Genomic DNA, 10,446 nt, shown 5'->3' with positions numbered 1-10,446 from the left:
ACACATTCTTGTCATGTTTAGATATGTATGTTGGTACTTATGTTTTCTTTGAATTTTATTAAACATTGAATTGATTTTATCAAGTATAAAAATATATTCTCTCTTAAGATTTAATTGCTATTTACTAGTGATATTTGAGATTTGCTTTTTTTAAAGTAATGCGAGTCAGTCTGTGGTTTGACACAGCAAAGTCCATTTCAACTTATAGCCCAGAACTATTTAAATAATATGAGAATTAGTTGATTTTAGGTATATGAAAATTTCCTTTCTAAAGACCTGTGATTCTTGTACCTTTCAACATGGTAGTTTTTGTAGATCTTTTAAAATTTTTCTTCATTATTATGGTACTATTCAGTATTCTTCTCATACATTAATCAATGATGCTAAGGTATCTTAATATAAATAATCAATTTTATTTAGTAATTAAATAAATTACCATAGAATTATTTAAAAATACCTTATGATTTTACAACATTTATATTAGGAAACATCAAGCCCTAAAATATTTTTCCTGAAGAGATCTGGAAAGATTTTATATAAATTTTGAGTAAATGCTTATTTTTGCCTTTTTTCTACATTATTTCATATTCACACCACAATAATGACTCTTCTAATTTAAAATATAAACCATAGAGGTTTCCTTAAAGGTGGCAGGGGAGGACTGGAACTTTCAAAGACTGAGTGATAGGTGGGGTTGGGAATAAGTGAACGGCCTTGACAGACTCAAAGTTGCTGGTGGCTTGGAACTGCACCTGGTAGGACAGTGGATGGATCTTGCAACTGTACACTTTGGACATAAACTGGTTAGTGGGCTGCTCGGGCCGGAATTCAGTGTGCACCATGAAGAGCAATGTGAGGGAAACTGGTACCCAAGTAGGGGCCTTCCGTGTGGTGCTGCCTCAATGGTGTCTTAAGTGTAGAATCATCCATGCATTTGGGGCAGTAGAGCTTCACCAGGGCCTCACCCGGGGTGTCAGAAAGGCTACTGGAAAGCATTGACTTGTTCTCACAGCGCACATGGGGCAGTAGCCAAACTCTCCCTGCTGGTAGTTTTCCAACATCTGGGTGGTGCCATGGTTTGTGAGGATATAGGTGGTCTGGGTGAACCCATACAGCGTCTTGGCTGACTGCTTAATCAGGGTTCTCTGGTTGGGGTTGTCTTCCAGCTCTTCATCAGGCTCCAGGTCCAAGATCACGTCTAGAGCTAGTCTACAGTGAGGCACCTGCTCATTGAGTTGACTGAGATTAAATTTGTCCTGGATGGAGTCTTCATCCACTTCACAGAAGAATTCATAGTCATGGAGCCCACAGAACCAGTATAAATAACACTTCCTGATGTTTAAATCATTTTTTTAAAATTTGTCATTTATTTTTCCTTACTGATTTCCTGATGCTTCTTTGTCTCTGTAATTTTGCTTTCTTGAGTGATCATAAAAGTCTTTGAAAGTTAGGGGTCTTTTTTTTCTTTTGTTTTGCAAAGCATGTCATGATTAAAATGTGTTTCTACTTACTTTAATGAATTAATAAATAAAAATATCATGGGAATGATATTTTTAATTTCTATGTACTTTTAGTGTTTATTGAACATAGTATCGGTAAAGACTAGTGACCACATCAAAAGAGATCAGCTCAATGGATTGATTTCCCATGTCAGAAGATACCTGCTTAGTCAGACTCAGATCAAAAATAGAATACCAATAACCTAGCACATTCTCATCTCAGTAAAAACTGTTCCAGTTAACTGCTCTCATGACTTCTAAAACCAGAGATTAGTCCTGTCTTTTTTGTACTTAGTATTGATAAATTATGCATTATGCACATTATAGATGATCAATTCCCATTGTGTGAGTATTCCACAATTTTTATGGCTTCTCCTATGAGTGGATATTTATGTGGGTAGCATCCAGTTTGGGCTTACAAATAATGCTATAATGAATATTCTAGTCCATGCCTTTCAGTGAACTTATGAATGCACTCCTGTTGGGTTTAGGTATATATAGGAGTGGAGCTGATTATCTTTGGAACTGTGTATCTTCAGCTTTTGTAAATACTGCAGTTTTTCGAACTGTCCTTATGCTTGAGGTTTTTTTTTTTTTTTCTATTGATACCTCTTTTTTTTTAGTACATCTTTATTGGAGTATAATTGCTTCACAATACCATGTTAGTTTCTGTTGCACAACAAAGCAAATCAGTTGTATGCATACACATGTCCCCATATCCCCTCCCTCTTAAGCCTCCCTCCCATCCTCCCTATCCCACCCCTCTAGGTCACCTCAAAGCACTGAGCTGATCTCCCTGTGCTATGATGCTTCTTCCCACCAGCCAACTATTTTACATTCGGTAGTATATATACATCAATGCTACTCTCACTTTGCCCCAGCTTCCCCCTCCCACCCCATGTCATCAAGTCCATTTTCTATGTTTACCTCTTTATTCTTGCCCTGCAACTGTGTTCATCAGTACCATTTTTTTTTTTTTAGATTCCATATATATGCGTTAACATATGGTGACATACTTCACTCTGTATGACAGACTCTAGGTCCACCCACCTCACTACAAATAACTCAATTTCGTTTCTTTTTACAGCTGAGTAATATTCCATTGTATATATGTGTCACATTCCTCTGTCGATGGACACTTAGGTTGGTTCCATGTCCTGGCTATTGTAAATAGTGCTGCAATGAACATTGGGGTGCATGTCTGTTTTTGAATTATGGTTCTCTCAGGGTATATGCCCAGTAGTGGGATTGCTAGGTCATATGGTAGTTCTATTTTAGTTCTTTAAGGAACTTCCATACTGTTTTCCATAGTGGTTGGATCAATTTATATTCCCACCAACAGTGCAGGAGGGCTCCCTTTTCACCACACCCTTTCCAGCATTTATTGTTTCTAGATTTTTTGATAATGACCATTCTGACTGGCGTGAAGTGATACCTCATTGTAGTTTTGACTTGCATTTCTCTAATCATTAGTGATGTTGAGCATCTTTTCATGTGCCTTTTGGCCAACTGTATGTCTTCCTTGCCGAAATGTCTATTTAGGTCTTCTGCCCATTTTTTAACTGGATTGCTTGTTTGTTTGATATTGAGCTGCATGAACTATTTGTATATTTTGGAGATTAATCCTTTGTCTGTTGTTTTATTTGCAAATATTTTCTCCCATTCGGAGGGTTGTCTTTTTGTCTTGTTTATGGTTTCCTTTGCTGTGCAAAAGCTTTTAAGTTTAATTAAGTCCCATTTGTTTATTTTTGTTTTTATTTCTGTTACTCTAGGAGGTGGGTCAAAAAAGTTCTTCCTGTGGTTTATGTCAAAGAGTGTTTTTCCTATGTTTTTCTCCAACAGTTTTATAGTGTCTGGTCTTACATTTAAGTCATTAATTCATTTGGAGTTTATTTTTATGTATGGTGTTAGGTAGTGTTCTAATTTCATTCTTTTACATGTAGTTGTCCAGTTTTCCCAGCACCACTTATTGAAGAGGCTGTCTTTTCTCCATTGTATGTTCTTGCCTCCTTTGTCATAAAACAGGTGTCCATATGTGCATGGATTTATCTCTGGTCATTCTGTCCTGTACCATTGATCTATATTTGTTTTTGTGCCAGTACCTTACTGTCTTGATTACTGTAGCTTTGTGGTATAGTTTGAAGTCAGGGAGCCTGATTCCTCCAACTCCATTTTTTTTTTCCTCAAGATTGCTTTGGCTATTCAGGGTCTTTTGTGTTTCCATACAAATTGTAAGATTTTTTGTTCCAATTATGTGAAGAATGCCATTAGTAGTTTGATAGGGATTACACTGAATCTGTAGATTGCTTTAGGCTATATAGTCATTTTCACGATATTGATTCTTCCAATCCAAGAACATGGTATATTTCTCCATCTGTTTTATGTCATCCTTGATTTCTTTCATCAGTGCTTTATAGTTTTCTGAGTACAAGTCTTTTGCCTCCTTAGGCAGGTTTATTACTAGGTATTTTATTCTTTTTGCTGCAATGGTAAATGGGAGTGTTTCCTTAATTTCTCTTTCTGATTTTTTGTTGTTGGTGTGTAGAAATGCCAGAGATTTCTGTGCATTAATTTTGTATCCTGCAAATTTATCAAACTCATTGATTAGTTCTAATAGTTTTCTGGTGGTATCTTTAGGATTTTCTATGTATAGCATTATGTCATCAGCAAATAGTGACGGTTTTAATCCTTATTTTTCCAATTTGTATTCTTTTATTTCTTTCTTTTCTCTGATTGCTATGGCTAAGATTTCCAAAACTATGTTGAATAAGAGTGGCGAGAGTGGACATCCTTCTCTTGTTCTTGATCCTAGTGGAAATGCTTTCAGTTTTTCACCATTGAGTGATGTGGGTTTGTCATATATGGACTTTATTATGTTGAGGTAGGTTCCCTCTATGCCCACTTTCTGGAGAGTTTTTATAATAAATTGGTGTTGAATTTTGTCAGAAGCTTTTTCTGCATCTACTGAGATGATCATATTGTTTTTATTCCTTAAATTGCTAATGTGGTGTATCACATTGATTGATTCGCATATATTGAAGAATCCTTGCATCCCTGGGATAAATCCCACTTGATCATGGTGTGTAATCCTTTTAATGTGCTGTTGGATTCTGTTTGCTAGTGTTTTGTTCAGGATTTTTACATCTCTGTTCATCAGTGATATTGGCCTGTAGTTTTCATTTTTTGTTATACTTTTTGCTGGTTTTGGTATCAGGGTGCTGGTGGCTTCGTAGAATGAATTTGGGAGTGTTTCTCCCTCAGCAATTTTTTGGAAGAGTTTGAGAAGGATCCGTGTTTGCTCTTCTCTAAATGTGCTCTTCTCTAAATGTTCGATAGAATTCTCCTGAGAAGCCATCTGGTCCTGGACATTTTTTTGTTGGAAGATTTTTAATTATGGTTTCAATTTCATTACTTGTGATAGGTCTGTTCATATTTTCTAATTCTTCCTGGTTCAGTCTTGGAAAATTGTACCTTTCAATGAATTTGTCCATTTCTTCATGGTTGCCCATTTTATTGGCATATGGTTGTTTGTAGTAGTCTCTTAGAATCCTTTGTATTTCTGCAGTGTCAGTAGTGATTTCTCCTTTTTCATTTCTAATTTTATTGATTTGTGTCCCCTCCCTCTTTTTCTTGATGAGTCTGGCTAAGGGTTTATCAATTATGTTTATCTTCTTAAAGAACCAGCTTTTAGTTTTATTGATCTTCATTATTGTTTTCTTCATTTCTATTCCATTTATTTCTGCTCTGATCTTTATGATTTCTTTCCTTCCTCTGACTTTGGGTTTTCTTTGCTCTTCTTTCTTTAGTTGTCTTAAAAGTAGGATTAGATTGTTTATGTGAGATTTTTCTTATTTCTTGAGGTGAAATTGAATTGCTGTAAACTTCCTTCTTAGAATTGCTTTTGCTGTGCCCCATAGGTTTTGGGTCATCGTGTTTTCATTGTCATTTGTTTCTATGTATTTTTTATTTCTTCTTTGATTTCTTCAGTGATCTCTTGGTTATTTAGGAGCACACTGTTTAACTTCCATGTTTTCTTGTGTTTTTTACAGGTTTTTTCCTGTAATTGTCTTCCAATCTCATAATGTTGTGGTCAGAAAAAATGCTTAATAAGTTTCAATTTTCTTAAATTTACCGAGGCTTGATTTGTGACCCAAGATGTGATCTATCCTGGAGAATGTTCCATGAGCACTTGAGAATAAAGTGTATTCCACCCTTTTTGGGTGGAATGTTCTATAAATATCAATTAGATCTATATGGTCTATTATGTCATTTAAAGTTTGTGTTTCCTTATTAATTTTCTGTCTGGATAATCTGTCCATTGGTGTAAGTGAGGTGTTAAAGTCCCCTACTATTATTGTGTTACTGTCGATTTTTCCTTTCATGGTTGTTAGCATTTGCCTTATGTATTGAGGTGCTCCTATGTTGGGTGCATAAACATTTATAATTGTTATATCTTCTTTTTTGGACTGATCATTTGCTCATTATGTAATGTCCCTCCTTATCTCTTGTAACCGTCCTTAAAGTCTATTTTATCTGATACAAGTATTGTTACTCCAACTTTCTTTTGATTTCCATTTCCATTTCCATCCCTTCACTTTCAGCCTGTATGTGTCCCTAGGACTGAATTGGGTCTCTTGTAGACAGCATATATATGGGTCTTTTTTTGTATCCATTCAGCCAGTCTGTGTCCTTTGGTTGCAGCATTTAGTTTATTTACTTTCAAGGTTATTATCAATATGTATGCTCCTATTACCATTTTCTTAATTGTTTTTGGTTTGTTTTTGTGGGTCTTTTTCTTCTCTTTGTGTTTCCTGCTTAGGGAAGTTTCTTTAGCATTTGTTGTAAACTGGTTTCATGGTGCTGAATTCTCTTAGCTTTGGTTTGTCTGAAAAGCTTTTGACTTCTCCATCAAACCTGAATTAGATCCTTGCTGGGTACAGTAATCTTGGTTGTAGGTTTTTTTCTTTCATCACTTTAAGTATATGCTGCCACTCCCTTCTGGCTTGCAGAGTTTCCACTGAAAAATCAGCTGATAACCTTATGGGGATTCCTTTGTATATTATATTTTTGTCTTTCTCTTGCTGTTTTTAATATTTTTCTTTGCATTTAATTTTTGTTAATTTGATGAATATGTGTACTGGTGTATTTTCCCTCGGTTTTATCCTGTATTGGGACTCTCTGTGCTTCCTGGATTTGGGTGACTCTTTCCTTTCCCATGTTAAGGAAGTTTTACACTATAATCTCTTCAAATATTTTCTCAGACCATTTGTTTTTCTCTTCTTCTTCTGGGACACCTATAATTTGAATGTTGATGCATTTAGTATTGTCCCAGTGGTCTCTGAGATTGTCTTCAATTCTTTTCATTCTTTTTTTCTTTATTTTTCTCCTCAGCAGTTATTTCCACCATTTTGCCTTCCAGCTCACTTATTCTTTCTTCTGCTTCTGCTATTATTTTACTGATTCCTTCTAATGTATTTTTTCATTTTAGTAATTGTATTATTCATCTCTGGTTATTTGCTCTTTGTTTATCTAGATCTTTGTTAAACATTTCCTGTATGTATCTTTTAGGTTTGTGCCTCCACTCTTTTTCCGGGGCACGAACCTGTATCCCCTGCATCGGCAGGCGGACTCTCAACCACTGCGCCACCAGGGAGGCCCCCTTCTAATGTATTTTTCATTTCAGTTATTGTGTTGTTCATCTCTGTTTGTTTGTTCTTTAGTTCTTCTAGGTCTTTGTTAAACATTTCTTGTATTTTCTCAATCCGTGCTTCCATTCTATTTCTTAGATTCTGGATCATCTTTACTATCACTACTCTGAATTATTTTTCAGGTAGATTGCCTATTTCCTTTTATTTACTTGGTCTTGTAGGTTTTTACCTTGCTCCTTCAACTGTGACATATTTTTTGCCATCTCATTTTTTTTTTTTTTTAATGAGTAGGTTGTGTTCCTGTTTTACTGGTTGTTTGGCCTGAGGCTTCCAACACTAGAGTTTGTAGGCTATTGAGTAGAGATGGTCTTTGTGCTGAGATGAGTATCTCTGGGAGACCTCACTCTGAAGAATATTCCCTGGAGTCTAAGGTTCTCTGTTAGTCCAGTGGTTCAGACTCGAAGCTCCCACTGCAGGAGCTTCCGCCTGACCCCGAGCTCATGAATCAAGATCGCACAAGCCACATGGGGCAGCAAAAAAAAGAAAAAAAAAAGAACAGTAACAAAGTAAAAATAAAATTAGACTAGGAAACTAACAGATTTATTAGAAAGAATGTAAAATTAAAATATATATGAATCAACAACTGGAATGTACATCAGTACCCTATAGTAAAAAAGAGGAGGAGGGAAAAGGAAAAAAAAAAAAGTTGGGGGAGGGAAGGCCTTGGTTGTGGAGAGCGAGGCCTAAGCAAAAGTGAGGTTTGGGTGGTGTATGGGGCCAATGCTCAGGACCCACAAGGCTGGAAAATGTCCTGAGGGCTGTGGGGGGTGGGACTTATACTCAAGGAACAGTAGGGACCCAGGCGTGCCACCCACCCCTCGTCTCAGAGGGTAGGGGACCTCATCTGGGAGCCCAGTAGGGGCAGAGAAAATGCCCTCCTCTCCTCTCCTGCTCCTCTGGTCTGGGGTCTGGGAGGGCCCCTCGCACCTGCCTGTCTGATCTCCCAGGCCTCTCTCCTATGTCCCCAGGACCAATACAGTAGGGGGAAAAGGGGGACTTGGAGGGCAGGGGACCAGCCTGGGAGCTCAGCAGGCTCCCTGTGCCCGAGTGAGTAGGGTAATCACCCTCTGCTCCTCTCCTGATCCTCCTGGATGGTCCCTCCTGCCTGCCACTCCTGATCTCCCTGGCCTCCCTCCTATGTCCATAGGACCCATGCAGCCTGGATGGGGCTTTGCAGAGAGGAGGAATTGGCTTAGGAACTCAGCAAGCTCCCCGGCCTAAGGGACGCCAATCCTGTCTGGGCTCCACTTCTCCCCCCTCAGTCCACCTACATCCCACTGGTATACTCTGGGGTTCCTCCTGTCTCCTTGGGGGTCAGAGTCCCCTACCAGTGGCTGGCAGGCACCCTAGTTGTGGGGAGACACTAACTCTGCGTGTTCCCACACTGCTATCTTGACTCCTCCCCTGTGCTTGAGTTTTGAGGTATGTAATTTACTTTGATATTTATAAGAAATCTAAAAACTCAGATTTTATTTTCCTATTTACACAAACTTTCAGAAATGTGTTTTAACTTCAAAATATTTTATCACATTTTGTTATAATTACTAGTTTTATAACATTGTGGTAAGAAAATGTGATGTAAACCCTTATAATTTATCTGTTTTCAAGTGTGTTGCAATTTATTTTAAAATGTCCAAAGTATGTTGGAAAAATAAGAGACAGAAAGTGGATAGAGTGAGAACATAGTGACATAGAAAGAACAGCCTACAGTTTAGTAGTTAAATGACCTCAATTTCCTTTTTCTGTTATCTTCTTGTTATGTTGAAATTTTTTCCTTTTTCATACTATCATTGACTTCTTATTAACTTCTCTTTTACCTTCTTATCATTTTTTTCTGACCCTCAATGGTTTCAGACTAATCATACCCCTAATTTAGACTGGTATATTTGTAAATATCAGTTGACATTTCTTTCATTCTTCATCACTTTTTAAATATTTTTTTGTATATAATTATTTTTTTTAACATTTTTGTCAAATATTTGGGTAATTGTTTCTCTCTGTGTACATGTAGTTATCTCATCTATAAAACTCAGACTTTATACTTTGCTTTTGATTCAGGAATTTAACCAAAAAAAGGATTATTGCTGTGACATTTATAATCATATTAATGTTTCTTGTTGTCTTAGGGCCTCTAGTGTGGCTGTAATTTTTAGATTTTGTTTTTTACTTTCTTAGCAGTATTTTTTAATCTCACCTAAACCCATTTTTGACTCATTATTCCTTTTTCATTCCAGCCTGTTCTTCCCATCTAGTTAGTTATTGCTGTTTTATAGACATTATATATTTTTATGTGATTATGACAATGAAAGTTTTCCTGAAATTCCTCCTAGGTCATTGAGTGTTTTTTTGACACATATGTATTGGGCTCCTATTTTCCAAAAATGATTCTAGGTCTTGGGGACTGATCAACTAGCAAGAAAAACTTGAGTTCTTACATTTGAGGAACTTGAATTCTGGCAGGGGCAAGGGAGGCAATTAATAAACAATTTGGAAAATAAAAGAATAAACATAGTAGATAAAAATTCATGTTATGAAAAAAATCTAACAGAGCAAGAGTTTTCATAGTACATTGGGGCAGTTGATGTGGAGTGGTCAGATGTGGCCTCCGTGAGGAATGAAATTGAAGGAGTAAGCCAGGCAATTATGTGGGGAAAGCCATTTCCAGACAAAGAAATATCCTGTGCAAAAGTCTTAAGTCAGGTCTAGTATAAAATACATCTTCTTACCATTGGAAAAATATTACTTTCATGTACATTTGCATCTTTACACTGTCAAAGTATCATTATTTAGTTTAATACAGTCTTTGCTCCAATTATCACAAACAAATGTAGAAATGTGTTACCTCTTCTTTGGATGAACTTAATCTGGATACTTTATCAGAACATTTTAAGGTATATCATGAACTACAATTTGTTAATATAAAACTTAAAGAGCCAGTTAAAAAATATGACGTTGATTTTTTTATCATTAATTTAGAACAATTTACATGCTTCCAATTAATTTAGAGATTACCAAAAAAGGGGCATTTAAAAAGCATTTGATCTTCAGAAAACCTTTACTAAGTAATTATAAGATCTTAAAATCACTCTCCTTTAGGGCTTCCCTGGTGGTGCAGTGGTTGAGAGTCTGCTTGCCAATGCTGGAGACATGGGTTCATGCCCTGTTCTGGGAAGATCCCACAGCCTGTATGTCTGGAGCCTGTGCTCTGCAATGAGAGAGGCTGCAACAGTGAGAGGCCT

General features: G+C 36.7%; 1 pseudogene; it reads right to left on the bottom strand.

Annotated features, from left to right (window-relative positions):
• Positions 1-641: 641 nt before the first annotated feature.
• Positions 642-10,446, bottom strand: part of LOC103075988 (casein kinase II subunit beta pseudogene) — a 29,872-nt pseudogene continuing 20,067 nt past the window's right edge.

The sequence above is a fragment of the Lipotes vexillifer genome, unplaced genomic scaffold (assembly GCF_000442215.2).
Source record: "Lipotes vexillifer unplaced genomic scaffold, Lipotes_vexillifer_v1.1 scaffold1647, whole genome shotgun sequence".
NCBI classification, from domain to species: Eukaryota; Metazoa; Chordata; class Mammalia; order Artiodactyla; family Lipotidae; genus Lipotes; species Lipotes vexillifer.
Note: the sequence above shows the minus strand (reverse complement) of the source record. Positions and strands in the feature narration are given on the sequence as shown.